This window comes from Mus caroli, unplaced genomic scaffold, assembly GCF_978045245.1.
Source record: "Mus caroli unplaced genomic scaffold, Mus_caroli_1 scaffold_16, whole genome shotgun sequence".
Lineage (NCBI taxonomy): Eukaryota > Metazoa > Chordata > Mammalia > Rodentia > Muridae > Mus > Mus caroli.
The window spans coordinates 70,756,954-70,772,068 of record NW_028227271.1 but is presented as its reverse complement, the minus strand read 5'-3'; the positions used below and the strand labels follow the sequence as shown (position 1 = coordinate 70,772,068).

Here is a 15,115-nt window from a genome sequence, read left to right as displayed (position 1 = left end):
TCAAAACAAAGAAAGAATATTAAAAGCAGTAAGAGAAAAAGGTCAAAAAACATATAAAGGCAGACCTATCTGAATTATACCAGATTTCTTACCAGAGACTATGAAAGCTAGAAGATCCTTGGCAAATGTTATACTAACCCTAAGAGAACACAAATGCCAACCCTGGCTACTACTTTCAGCAAAACTCTCAATTACAATAGATGGAGAAATCAAGATATTCCATGACAAAAACAAATTTACACAATATCTTTCCACAAATACAGCCTTACAAAGGATAATAGATGGAAAACCCCAACACAATGGGGGAAACTACACCCTAGAAAAAGCAAGAAAGTAATCTTTCAACAAACCCAAAAGAACTTACCCACACAAAAATAAAAATAATATCAAAAATAACAGGAAGCAACAATCACTATTCCTTAACATCTTTTAACATCAATGGACTCAATTTCCCAATAAAGAGATATAGAATAACAGACTGGCCACATAAACAGGACCCAACATTTTGCTGCATACAAGAAATGCACCTCAGTGTCAAAGAAAGGATACTACCTCTGAGTAAAGAGCTAGAAAACAATTATCCAAGTAAATGGTCCCAAGAAATAAGTTGGAGTAGCCATTCTATTATTGAATGAAATGGACTTTCAACCAAAAGTTATCAAAAAGTATAAGGAAGGACACTTCATACTCATCAAAGAAAAAGCCAAGAATCTACCTAGAAGAACTGTCAATTCTGAACATCTATGCTCCAAATGCAAGGGTACTCACATTCATAAAAGAAACTCTACTAAACCTCAAAGCACACATTGCACCTCATACAATAATAGTGAGAGACTTCAACACCCCATTCTCATCAATGGGCAGATTATGGAAACACAAACTAAACAGTGACACAGTGAAACTGACAGAAGTTATGGATCAAATGCATATAACAGATATCTATAGAGCATTGCATCCTAAAACAAAAGAATATACCTTCTTAGCAGTACCTCATAATACCTTCTCCAAAATTGACCACATAATCAGTCACAAAACAGGCCTCCACAGATACAAAGAGATTGAAATAATCCCATGCATCCTGTCAGATCAACACAGATGAAGGATAGTCTTCAATAACTACAAAACGCCCATATACACAGGGAAGCTGAACAATGCCCTACTCAATGATAACTTAGTCAAGGAAGAAAAAAAGAAATTAAGGACTTTTTAGAATTTAATAAAAATGAAGGCACAGCATACCCAAATTTATGGGACACGGTGAAAGCAGTGCTAAGAGGAAAAGCCCAGGACCAGATGGTTTTAGTGCAGAATTCTATCAGACCTTCAAAGAAGACATAATACCAATACTCTTTAAACTATTCCACAAAAAACAAACAGAAGAAACATTTCCCAATTCGTTCTATGAAGCCACAGTTACACTGATATCAAAACTTCACAAAGACCCAACAAGGAAAGAGTACTGCATACTTCCCCTATGAATATCAATGCAAAAATATTCAATAAAATTCTTGCAAACTGAATCCAAAAACCCATCAAAACAATCATTCACCATGATCAAGTAAGAGTCACCTCAGTGATACAGGGATGGTTCAATATATGAAAAACCATCAATATAACCCACTACATAAACAAACTCAAATTTAAAAAAAAACATATGATCATTTTATTAGATGCTGAAAAAGCTTTTGACAAAATTCTATATCTACATCCTTTCATGATAAAAGACTTAGAAGATCAGGAATTCACGGCCCATATCAAAATCTAGTAAAAGCAATATACAGCAAACCAGTAGCCAACATCATACTAAATGGAGAGAAACTTGAAGCAATCCCATAAAATCAGGGACTAGAAAAGGCTGCCCACTGTCTCCCTACCTTTTCAATACAGTACTTGAAGATCTAGTTAGAGCACTTAGAAAACAATAGGAGGTCAAAGGGATACAAACTGGAAAGGAAGAAGTCAAAATATCACTATTTGCAGATGATATGATAGAATACTTAAGTGACCCTAAACACTCCACCAGAGAACTTATACAGCTGATAAACAACTTCAACAAAGTGGCCAGATATAAAATTAACTCAAACAAATCAGTAGCCTTCCTATACTCAAAGGATAAACAGGCTACGAAAGAAATTAAGACATTAGTCACAAACAATAATATAAAATATCTTGGTGTTACTCTAACCACACAAGTGAAAGATCTGTATGACAAGAACTTCAAGTCTCTGAAGAAAGAAATGGAAGAAAACCTGTGAAAATGGAAAGATCTCCCATGCTCATAGATTGGCAGGATTAATACAATTAAAATCTCCACCTTACTAAAAGCAAACTACAGACTCAATGCAATCCCCATCAAAATTCCAACTCAATTCTTCATAGAGTTAGAAAGAGCCATTCTCAAATTCATTTGGAATAATGAAAAACTCTGAATAGTAAAAACTATTCTTAAAAATAAAAGAACTTTTGTGGGAATCAGCATCCCTGATCTCAAGCTGTACCACACAGAGCAATAGTGAAAACAACTGCACGGTATTGGCACAGTGACCCAGAAATAAACCTACATACCTGTGGTCACTTAATCTTTGACAAAGGAGCTAAAACCATCCAGTGGAAAAAAGACAGCATTTTCAACAAATGGTGCTGGCTCAACTGACAGTAAACATGTAGAAGAATGCAAATTGATTCATTCTTATCTCTCTGCTAAAGTTCAAGTGTATCAAGGACCTCCACATAAAACCAGATACACTGAGTCTAATAGAAGAGAAAGTAGGAAAATATCTTGAACACGTGGGCATAGGGGAAAAGTTCCTGAAGAAGACACCAATGGCTTATTCTCTAAGATTAAGAATCGGAAAATGGAACCTCCTAAAATTGCAAAGTTTCTGTAAGGCACAGGACACTGTCAATAGGACAAAATGGCAAACAATAAATTGGGGAAAAATCTTTACCAATCACACATTTAATAGAGGGCTAAAATCCAATATATACAAAGAACTCAAGACTTAGACTCCAGAGAAACTAATAACCCTATTTTTAAAATGGGTAACAGAGCTAAACAGAGAATTCTCAACTGAGGAAACTTGAATGGCCAAGAAGCACCTAAAGAAATGTTCAACATCCTTATTCAACAGGGAAATGCAAATCAAAATAACCTTGAGAATACACCTCACACACCATTCAGAATGGCTATGATCAGGTATCACTCAGGTGACAGCAGATGCTGGCCAGGATGTGGAGAAAGAGGAACACTCCTCCATTGCTGGTAGGATTGCAATCTGGTACAACCCCTCTGGAAATCAGTCTGGTGGTTCTTCAGAAAATTGGACATAGTGCTACCTGAGGACCCAGCTTATACTGGCATATACACTCCTGGGCATATACCCAGAAGTTGCTTCAGCTATGTTCATAGCAGCAATATTTGTAATGGCCAGAAGCTGGAAACAACCCAGATGTCTCTCAACAAAGGAATGGATACAGAAAATATGGTACATTTACACAATGGAATACCACTCAGCTATTAAAAACAATTGTTGGAGCTGGCCTTCAGCTCTCATGTCCGGGTTCGAAAGCCTGGGAGGCAACTGGAGCTGAAAAAGAAGAAGGAATCTAGGAGGGTTGAGAAATAATGGAACCAAGACAAGCTAGTCTGTTCAAGGTTTGAATGTTTAATAAAAAAATCTGCGCTTATAAAGAGGGAAACCCATCCCCTATCATGCCAAGTTTCTTGATGTTGTCAGCATAGCCTTTTAGCAATAATTCCCCAGATTCACAGGTTGTAGTTAACTCCGGAAAATCTAGGAGAACTGGTTTGGCCTCATGGCAGGTGGCAGGCAGTGTCACATCAAAGGAAACTAGCAGCATGACAGGTGGCCCCACCTTAGTGGTGTATGGTCTGAACCAGCCCACCTAGGCTGAAGGAGGTTACAAACAATGACTTCATGAAATTCACAGGCAAATGGATCAAACTTGAAAATATCATCCTGTGAGAGACAACTCAGCAACAAAAGAAGACACACAGTATGTACTCACTGATAAGTTGATATTAACCCAAAAGTTCGGAATACCCATGATTCAACTCATGGAGCATATGAAGCCTAAGAAGAAAGAAGATCAAAATGTGGATGCTTCATTGCTTCTTAGAAGAGTGAACAAAATACTCACAGGAGGAAATTTGGCCAAAAAGTGTGGAGCAGAGACTGAAGGAAAGGCCATATAGAGGCTGCCCCACATGGGAATCTATACCATATACAGCCACCAAATCTGGACGCTATTGTGGATGCCAGGAAGTGCTTGCTAGTGGAAGCCTGAGATGGTTGTCTCCTGAGAGGCTCTGTCAGAGCCTGACAAATACAGAGGCAGATGCTGGCAGGAGTTGGAGAAGAGACTGAAGGAGCTGAGTAGGTTTGCAGCCATATGGAAGGAGCAGCAGTGTCAACAGGCCATACTCTCTTGATCTTCCAGGGACCAAAGAATACACATGGAGAGACCCATGGTGCTTGCCGTATATGTGGCAGAGGATGGCCTTGTTGGACTTCACTGTGACTGGAGGTCCTTGGGCCTAAGGGTATTCAATGCCCCACTCCTGAGGGAATGCCAGGGCAGGAAGATGGGAGTTAATAGGTGGGTTGGGGAGCACCCTCATGGGGCAGGGTGAAAAGGGATGGGATGGGGGTTTCCAAAAGGAAAACCTAGAAAGGGGAAAAACATTTAAAATGTAAATAAAGTTGGCCCACCCCCAAATCTGTATCATCTGCAAATAGTTGGATTGTATAAAAGGGTCAGTCCTCCCTATCTAAAGCTGCAGGATCTATATGACACAAGGCAACAGGATTATCAGGAGTCTTGATGAGGATCCAATATTGGTTGTGCCACAGAAGCAAGAGATCTCAAACCAGACCAATGACTCATTGAAATGAGCATTTGCAGGCAAAGAGTTGTAGACAGAGGGGTATACTGTAAGGCACAGTGACACATTACAGCTTCCATGATGAGGTGTTTCCTATGCTTTGTTTTTTTGCTTGTTTATTTGTTTAGGTGCTTTTTATTTGGAGGGAATGTGCCAGGGCAAAGGGTAGATATGATGGGACACAGAGATGAGCAGCAGGACTGGGTGTAAGACAAAGGTCACAAAGAATCGATATAAAGGGAAGAAAGGAAGAAAGGAAGAAGGGAAGGAAGGAAGGAAGGAAGGAAGGAAGGAAGGAAGGAAGGAAGGAAGGAAGGAAGGAAGGAAGGAAGGGGGAGAGAGAGAGAGAGGGAGGGAGGAAGGAAGGAAGGAAGGAAGGAAGGAAGGAAGGAAGGAAGGAAGGAAGGAAGGAAGGAAGGAAGGAAGAAGGGAGGGAGGGAGGGAGGGAGGGAGGGAGGGAGGGAGGGAGGGAGGGAGGGAGGGAGGGAGGGAGGGAGGGAGGGAGGGAGGGAGGAACCCTAAACTGTTAGACTTTATAAAGAGCCTATTGTTAAATCTCCACTAAATACTCTATTCTCTTGCCTCCTGCTTCCTATGAAGCATGAGAAAGAGGATTAAGTTCACCAAAATCAGTAGGTATGCATAAACAGCTTAAGCCCTACAGTGGCTTCAGTAAGCAAACCATATTCCTCTGTGCTTCAGAGTTATAGCATTATATATTTTAGAGAGTCAGAGATATTTTTCTACATGATCTTTTCAATTTAATGTTTTCCAAATTCAGAGATAAAAAAATGTCTCTCCATGATTGAAACCATCCCTTCAGGTTGACATCATTATATTTAAAAGAGAAGGTGCTTATCCAAGTAGGGAGAACATGGTGTGATACAATCAGAGCTTTCACGGTATCACAGAAAAGCTTGGACTTTAGAACTTTCCAAAAGCAGCCTCTTTGTTTTATGAGTGAGAAAACTATCAGAGATGAGATGTCCCACTGCACATCATATGGGTAATAAATTTGATGGCCAGCAGCCATCTAAAATTCAGCCTGCCTCCTTTCATCTCAAACCAGTGTTTTCCAAACTACAATATGTAAAATAATACTTGCCCCATGAGTCACTCCTAAAAGGGTTCTTTTATTGGATAATTCTAGGAAATTCTACATAATTTCTGTTTGCAGTCTTATATAGCATGTAATATACACAATGCTCAGAGATATTGTAAAGAAATTCTGTTTAACTATTATTTCCCAAAGTAATTTAACCAGGAAAAATATCTTTTTCTACAGAACACCTGTTCAAACTGTACAGTACATTTGTGTTCCCCAAAGCAATTTATGAAATGGTCTCCTGATGAAAAGTTATCTCTGCTGTTTTCTCAGTATTATTAAACTCTGTGTAGTCTTTATATTCCCAAGGAAACAAAGAGAACCCTGTTGGACACATTGTGTTATTACATTTGAAGTAGGCATGCCTAGAGGCACACATCAAAAATATGTCACTCACTGTCAATTTGAGCCTTCAATTATAAATGAAAATTTTCATCTTTTACACATAAATCAGAGAGAACTTTATCTCCAGCTATGAGGAGACATCCTTCATCAGACTACCTATCTAAGCTGGTGATCAGTGTTGAATACATGAGAAACAGCTGCTTAAGGCAGATGCCACTGATTAAAAATAGCAATAATCACTCTAGGCATGCAAATGTTGCCAGGCTAAGACCTCACTGAGAGAAGATGGGCATTTCTGTGAACCTCTCCTCTTTGCCAGTCTGTACACAGTTAAGTCTGACAAGAAAGTAAATTCTCAGAGATTTGGGAGTTTCATTTGGCTACAGTGGTGGTGGGGGGTACTATACTTTTAGGTGTCCAAAATTCCTCAGATCTTGTTGCAAAAGAAACAGCGGCTAAGTTGGTCTCAAATTTCTGTCTAAAATTTCTTTCTAATGGGGATTTTGCTGGTTTTCACTCTGTATCATATACAAATCAGAAGGAAAATGCTATTCAGAACACTTTGGATGCTACCAGTGCTGGGGACTTAAAGCAAACATTAGAACCTGCTGGGGTAATGCACAGAAAGCATGGATGCAACCTTAAAGGCTGATTTGGGGAAGAAGTCTGGAATAAAAATGCATTATCTATCACCAAGTTAAATTCTAGCTTCGAATAACCATAATTTCCAGTTAAATCAGGTCATTCCTTTTTCTCAACTGGTAGAACTCTTCCTAACAGTAAAAGGAAAAAGGCATCAACCAAAGCCACATGCACATATTCTGACCTTTAATAAGAGAGACCAGAAGAAAGAACTATATGAATAAAAACCAAGAGGAATATTAGTCAATAAAAGCAGACCAGTAAGTGATGTAAGGGAATTTAAAATAATCACCTTTGATTTAAAATAAAATAGATGACAGAGTAGAAAATTTCACCAGAGAACTGGACCCCATATAAATGTATGGAATAATGATTTTACACTTTAAAGATGTAATAAGTAAAAATATGAACACAATGGTAGATTATAGCAGACTGGTAACAATAAAACAAATTATTTGAAATGGATGATGTCAATAGATGATACACAACTGAAGTACAACAAGGAAAGACAGCAGAGTAAAGAAACATGAAATGTGATAAAGGTCTAACATTGTGATAGCCTCCCAAAAGAAGAAGATAAAGCCTCTGTTTATTTTGGTTGGTTGGTTGGTTGGTTGGTTTTGGATTTGGTTTTGGTTTTTGTTTTGGTTTTTTTTTGTTTGTTTGTTTTGTTTTTTTTTTGAGACAGGGTTTCTCTGTGTAGCCCTGGCTGTCCTGGAACTCACTTTGCAGACCAGGCTAGCATCGAACTCAGAAATCTACCTGCCTCTGCCTCCCAAGTGCTGGGATTAAAGGCATGCCCCACCACTACCCGGCAAAGCCTCTGTTTTTAATCTTTACAATTTCAACTTTGCAAGATGGCTTAGTATGTAAAGGAGCTTGGTGCACAAGCCTGGAGACTCTTGGTTATATGCCAAAAAAATGCCCCACCATACCACAGGGGCATGTGTTCCACTATGTTCATAGCAGCTTTATTTGTGATATCCAGAAGCTGGAAACAACATAGATGTCCCACATTGGAAGAATGGATACAGAAAATGTGGTTCATTTACACAATGGAATACTATTCCATTAGTTTTGCAGGCAAATGCATAGAATTAGAAAATATCATCCTGAATGAGGTAATTTAGACCCAAAAGGACATGGGTCCTAATAAGTGGATAATAGCAATAGCAAAAACCAACCAAAAAAACCCCCCAAAAAACAAAATACCCAGGATACAATCAACAGAACTGAAGGTTAACAAGCCAAAGGGCCCAAGTGAGGATGCCTCAATCCCATTTGGGGGTGGGGGGAGAAGAAAGCAATCATGGGGAGGCAGAGGGAGGGAGCTATCTGGGTGGGATAGGGGATAGGGAGGGAAAAGAGGGAACATGATCAGGTACTGGGGGTTGGGAGAACAGGACTGAAGCCCCGAGAACCAGCAGAAAGAATGGAAACAGCCAACCTCGAGAGGTAAGGTGGAGGGACCCTCTAGAATCTACCAGGGAGAGAGAGACCTGGGAGAGGAGACACACTCAGGACTCAGAGGGAGGGACCTTAAATGAAATGCCCAACAGTAGGGAGAGGGAACTTGAAGACTCCACCTCCAGTAGAAAGACAGCATAAAGTGGAGGAATGGGATTGCCACCCCACAGTCAAAAACTCTGACTTAGAATTGTTCCTGTCTAAAGGAACATCAGGGACAAAACTGGAGAAGAGACTGAGTGACAGACCCAAATTGGGATCCAGTTCAATGGGAGGTCCCAAGCCCTGACACTGCTACAGATGTTATGGTGTACTTACCAACAGGAACCTAGCATGGCTGCCCTCTGAGAGGTCCAAAAAGTATATGAAAGAGTCAGATGCAGATACTTACCCTCAACCAATGGACAGAAGCTGGGGAAGCCTGTGGTTGAATTAGGAAAAGGCTGGAAGAAGCTGAGGAGGAGGGCAACCCCATAGGAAGACCAGCAGTCTCAACTAACCCAGGTCCCTGAAATCTCTGACACTGAGCCACCAAGTGTCATACATACATACATATGTAGACAGCATACACTAGTAGATATGAGGCTCCCGACACATATACAGCAGAGGACTGCCTGGTCTGACCTCAGTGAGAGAAAAAGCACCTAACTCAACAGACTTGAAGCCCCAGGGAGTGGGAAGGTCTGGTGGGGTAGGGAGGGAGGACATCCTCTTGGAGACAGGTAAGGAGGAATGGGATGAGGAACTGTACAAAGGCAGACCTGGAGAAGAATAATGACTGGAATGAAAAAAAAAAGATTAAGGAATAATAACAATTTAAAAATGAAATGGGCAAAGTGGGAGGGATATGAATACTTAATTCCTAAGTTCTGAATATGAGGAGATTCTGGCAGTTAAGTATCCATTCAGTAGAAACAATGACATCCATGGCCTCTTTGAAATACTAAATAAAAATACTTGCCAATATCCTGTAAAAATACTTAAAACGACAAAACAATTGATCTTCCTGACTGATTCTAACTCAATTCACTTAGTGTGATAATTTTATGTTCATACATTTTCCTTCAGATGACTTTTATTCTTATTTGTAACTGAAAAAAATTCACTGTACTTATGTACTACCTTTTCCTTATGCATTATACTGTTGAGTGGCACCTGGGTTGAATCCATAACTGAGTTATTGTGAACAGTACTGCAATAAAGTTAATGTGCAGAATCTCTGCTAAATTGACTTGAGAGTCTTTCATGTACATGCTCAGGAAGGACACAGCCAAGTCTTACAGTACACGTAGTTTTAGTGCTTTGCAGTTCTCCCACAAGTGGTCCTCACAATGACTGAAATAGTTTACATTCCCACCAGCAGTACCTACAAATCCATTTTCTACATTCTCACTAGCATTTGTTATTCTTTGTTTTATAATAATTGTCTTTTTAATTAAGATAAGATGGAATCTTGATATGGTGGAAATCCTCTAAGTCTATATTATTATAATCTTGGTTGCTGTTTTATAATAAATACCCATTATTATATTGAGAAATGTTCTTTGTATTCCTACTTTATTCATGACTTTTTTTTTAATTTTGTAATTATATTTAGGTACAGAAAATTTAGTGTACATTTAACCCAATTTAGTGGCAAGTTCTTTAGCCTTTGCTTTTTCCAGCTTGGCAATGCGAGCTACAGACTTAGGGCCCAGGACGTTGCCTTCCCAGTGGCGACGGATCTTGTCATATCTGTCATTATAATTGGTCTTAATAGCTTCCACCAGCTTAGCCAGAGCACCCTTGTCTTCCGAGTTAACCTGTGTGAAGGCAACAGTGGTGCATGTCTTCCTGTGGACCAGGTGCCCCAGCCTGGCCTTTCCCTTGATGATGCAGTAGGGCACCCCCATCTTTCGACACAGGGCAGGTAGGAAAACCACCAGCTCAATGGGGTCTACGTCATGGGCAATCACCACCAGCTGAGCCTTCTTGTTCTCCACCAAGGTGGTGACTGTATTGACTCCTGCTCAGAGGACAGGTGGTCTCTTAGTTGGGATGTCACCTTTGCCAGCAGCTTTCTTCTCGGCACGGGCCAGTAGCCTTTGCTTCTCTTGCTTTGTCTCTGGCCTGTACTTGTGGGCGAGCTTAAGCAGCTGAGTAGCTGTCTGTCTGTCCAGCGCCTGGGTGAACTGGTTAATGGCAAGGAGGGACATTGAGCCGCTTGTAGAGGATGGCTCTTTGCTGCTGCAGCCTGATGTAGTGGGGCCATTTGACGAAGTGCGTTAAATCTCGTTTGGGCTGGATGTCCTGTCCAATGCCGAAGTTCTTAGGCCTCTTCTCAAACAGAGGGTTGACCACCTTCTTGGCCTCCTGCTTCTTGACGATGGCGGGGGCCGGGGCCACCTTCTTCCCCTTGGCCTTCTTCCCTTTGGGCAACTTGCTTGGCTGCTGGAGACTTTTATCATGAAGGGATGTTGAATTTTGTGAAGAGTTTTTTCTGTATCTATTTAGAAAGACATGTCATTTTTGTCTATAAGTTCACTTACAATGCATAATATTTATTGAGTTACGTGTGTTGACTGGTTATTAGATCCCAACTTAATCATGGTGAACGATTTTTCGTGTATTCTTGAATTCAGTTTTCAAGATATTATTGAGAATTTTTATATCTATGTGCATTAATAGCTGTCTTAGTTAGGGTTTTACTGCTGTGAACAGACACCATGACCAAGGCAAGTCTTATTTAAAAAAAACAAAAACAAAACAGAACTTTAATTGGGGGTAGCTTACAGGTTCAGAGGTTCAGTCCATTATCATCAAGGTGGGAGTATGGCAGCATCCAGGATGTCATGGTGCTGGCAGAGCTGAGAGTTCTATGTCTTCAACCAAAGGCTACTAGTGGAAGACTGACTTCTTATCAACTGGGGTGACAGTCTTAAGCCCATACCCACAGTGACAGACCTACTCCAACCAGGTCTACCTATTCCAACAAGGCCACACCTCCAAATGGTGCCACTCTCTGGTCCAAGAATATATAAACCATCACAATAGCCTACAATTTTGTTCCCTTTATTGTGCCTTTATCTGGTTTAGGTAACAGACTAACACTGGTTTCATAAAGATTTTGGTAGCATTATATCCAATTCTAGTTTATGAAGGAGTTTGATAAACAATCCATATTAGTTATTCTTGAAAGGTCTGATAACTTTCAAGCTCTGAATCCACCTGGGGCTGCTAGATTCTTATTTTTCCAAATATATTTTTATTACTGCCTCAATTCTATTGCTTATTATACAGTTTTAAAGTTGTTTGAATACTTAGCTAAACTTCAGTAGGTGATATGTCTAGAAATGAATTCACTTCTTTCATATTTTACAACTTATTAAAATACAGGATTTTGAGGAATGCCCCAATGGCTTTCTGAACTGCATCAATATCTTGTAATGTGTCCTTTTTTAGTCTCTAATCTTATTAACTTTCATCTTCTCCCTCTTTCTTTTAATAAGTTTGGTTAAGGACTTTTCAATCTTTTTTAACATTTAAAAGAACCTTTCCATTTATTAAATGTATTCCTTAACAACTTAATACATGTATGTAATACATTCTGGTTACTGTTTTTCCATTGACCCATATCCCTTATCAATAGCCCCTCCCTTAAGTTCTTTCCTCAGATTCAAGAATCAGTGTAGCTGTCCAGCAGCCACAGAGAACTGGGTACCTGAAAGGGAGACTGGAATGAAAAAGGAAGGGTGAGAGAAGGATGAAGCCAAGACAAAGTTTTCTGATAAAGGCTCAAAGTTTGATACTCAGCTCTGCATTTATATAGAGGAAAACCATAGACCCATCCTTTGTTTCAGCTGGATTATGTTGCAAAGCAAGCTCAGCAGGCAGTCTGCTCCTGCAGGAAACCACAGAAGCAGCAAGGTAGAAGAACTCCACCTAGGTCAGCTAGATCTGTGGAAGACCAACTGTGGCAAAAAATTAAGTTCTGTTTATCCTGCTCAAGGCTGGGGGAAAAGCACAAATCAACACTTTGTTTCTTCAATTCTATGTACTTTTTGGTGGTTTTCTCAATTTTATTTATTGCTACACTAGTCTTTATAGTTTATCTACTGTGTATGGATTTTTTTTTATTTTGTATTGCTTTGCCTATTCTTGGTTTTGCAAGGTCCTAAAGTGCATCATTATTTATTTGAAAACATTTTTTTTGATTTTTTAGTTAGTTAATTATTTTATTTACATCTCAAATGTTGCCACCCACCAGATCCCCCATTCCCCTCTCCTTTGCCTCTGAGAGCCCCCATCCCCTTACCCTGGGGCATTAAATCTCTACTGGATTGGACCCATCCTCTCCCACAAGACAGACAAGTCAGCCTGCTGCTACAAATGTGCTGGGGCCTTGGACCAACCCATAAAAGCTCTTTGGTTGGTGGCTCGGGCTCTGGGAGCTCCCAGGGGTCTGGAATAGTTGACACTGTTGTTCTTCTGATGTGGTTCCAATTCCCTTCAGCTCCTTCAGTCCTTCCCCTAACTATTCCATGGGGTTCCCGATCTCTGTCCAATTCTTGGCTGTGAGTATCTCCATCTATCTCAGCCAACTGCTGGTAAAGCCTCTCAGAGGGCAGCTATGCTAGGCTCCTATCTGCAAGCACAACATAGCATCGGTAATAGTGTCAGGGATTGGTGCCTGCCCAGGGGATGGATCACAAGGGTCACTGGTCAGCCATTCTGTAAGCCTCTCTTCTATTTTTTTTCCCTACATTTCTTTTAGACAGGAGCAATTTTGGGTCAAAAGTTTTATAGATGGGTTGATGTTTCATCCCTTCACTGGAGGATCTGTCTGACTATAGGACATGGTCTCTTTAGTTTCCATACCCCACTGTTGGGCATTTCAGCTAAGATCACCCACATTGAGTCCTGTGAGTCTCTCCCATTCCAGGTCTCTGGAACTTTCTAGAGGTTCCCCCCATTCCAACCCCTGGCAGCTGCATATTTCCATTCATTCTGCTGGCCCTCTGGGCCTCACTCCTGCCCCCCCCATGCCTGTTCCTGCCCCCTTTTCCTGCCTACTCCCCTCTCCCACCTAGGTTCCTCCCTACATCTGCCTCCCATGATTATTCTGTTCTCCCTTCTAAGTGTGATTGAAGCATCCATACTTGGGCCTTCCTTCTTGCTTAACTTCTTAGGGTCTGTGGAGTATATTATGGCTATTCTGTATTTTGGGGCTAATATCCATTTATAAGTGAGAACATAGCATGTCTTTTTAGGTCTGGGTTACCTCACTCAGGATGACATTTTCTAGTTCCATCCATTTGCATGCAAAATTCCTTGATGCCCTTGTTTTTAACAACTAAATGATATTCCACTGTGCAAATGAACATTTTCTGTATCCGTTTTTTGGTTGATAGACATCTACATTGCTTTCAGTTTCTGGATATTATGATAAGGCTATAATGGAGCATGTGTCCTTTTGAAATGGTGGAGCAACTTTTTGGGTATATTCCCAAAAGCTGTATAGCTGTGTCTTTCGGTACAAATATTTTCAGTTTTCTGAGGAACTGGCAGATTTATCTCCAGATAAATCTGGATTTTACAAGTATGAAATCCCACTAACAATGGAAGTATTCCTCTTTCTCCACATACTCACCAGCATCTGCTATCACTTGAGTTTTTTATCTTAGCCACTCTGATTGGGGTAAGGTGGAATCTCAGGGTGATTTCGATTTGCATTTCCCCATGAATAAGAATGTTGAACATTTCTTTAAGTGCTTCTCACACATTAGAGATTCCTTTGTTGAGAATTCTTTGTTTAGCACTGGACCCCATTTTTTTTTATGTTCAAAGTAGTCTTATTTATTTTTTTATTAGATATTTTCTTCATTTACATTTCACATGCTAATGCTATCCCAGAAGTCCCCTATGCTTCCCCCCATCCCCCACCCCCAGCACTGCTCCCCAGCAGAACCACTCCCATTTCCTGGCCTTGGCATTCCCCTGTACTGTGGCATACAATCTTCTCAAGATCAAGGGCCTCTTCTCCCAAAGATGGCCTATAGGCCATCTTCTGCAACATATGCAGCTAGAGACACAAGCTCTGGGGGGTACTGGGTAGTTCATATTGTTCCTCCTATAGGGTTGCAGACCCCTTCAGCTCCTTGGGTACTTTCTCTAGCTCCTCCATTGGGGGCCCTGTGTTCCATCCAATAGATGACTGTGAGCATCCACTTCTGTATTTGCTAGGGACTGGCATAGCCTCACAAGAGACAGTTATATCAGGGTCCTGTCAGAAAAACCTTGTTGGCACAGGAAATACTGTCTGGATTTGGTGGCTTTTTATGGGATGAATCCCGGGAGACAGGTAGTTTCTGGAAGCCCCTTCAGCTCCAAACTTTGTCTTTGTAACTCCCTCCATGGGTATTTTGTTCCCCATTCTAAGAAGGAACAAAGTATCCACACTTTGGTCTTCCTTCTTCTTGAGTTTCATGTGTTTTGCAAATTGTATCTTGAGGATTCTAAGTTTATGGGCTAATATCCACTTATCAGTGAGTGCATATCATATGAGTTCTTTTACTATTTGGTTACCTCACTCAGGATGATATCCTCCAGTTCCATCCATTTGCCTAAGAAATTCATAAATTCATTGTTTTTAATAGCTGAGTAATACTCCA

General features: G+C 40.4%; 1 pseudogene; it reads right to left on the bottom strand.

Annotated features, from left to right (window-relative positions):
- Positions 1-10,084: 10,084 nt before the first annotated feature.
- LOC110310796 (large ribosomal subunit protein eL8 pseudogene) lies at positions 10,085-10,494 on the bottom strand (annotated as a pseudogene).
- Between the last annotated feature and the right edge of the window lie 4,621 nt (positions 10,495-15,115).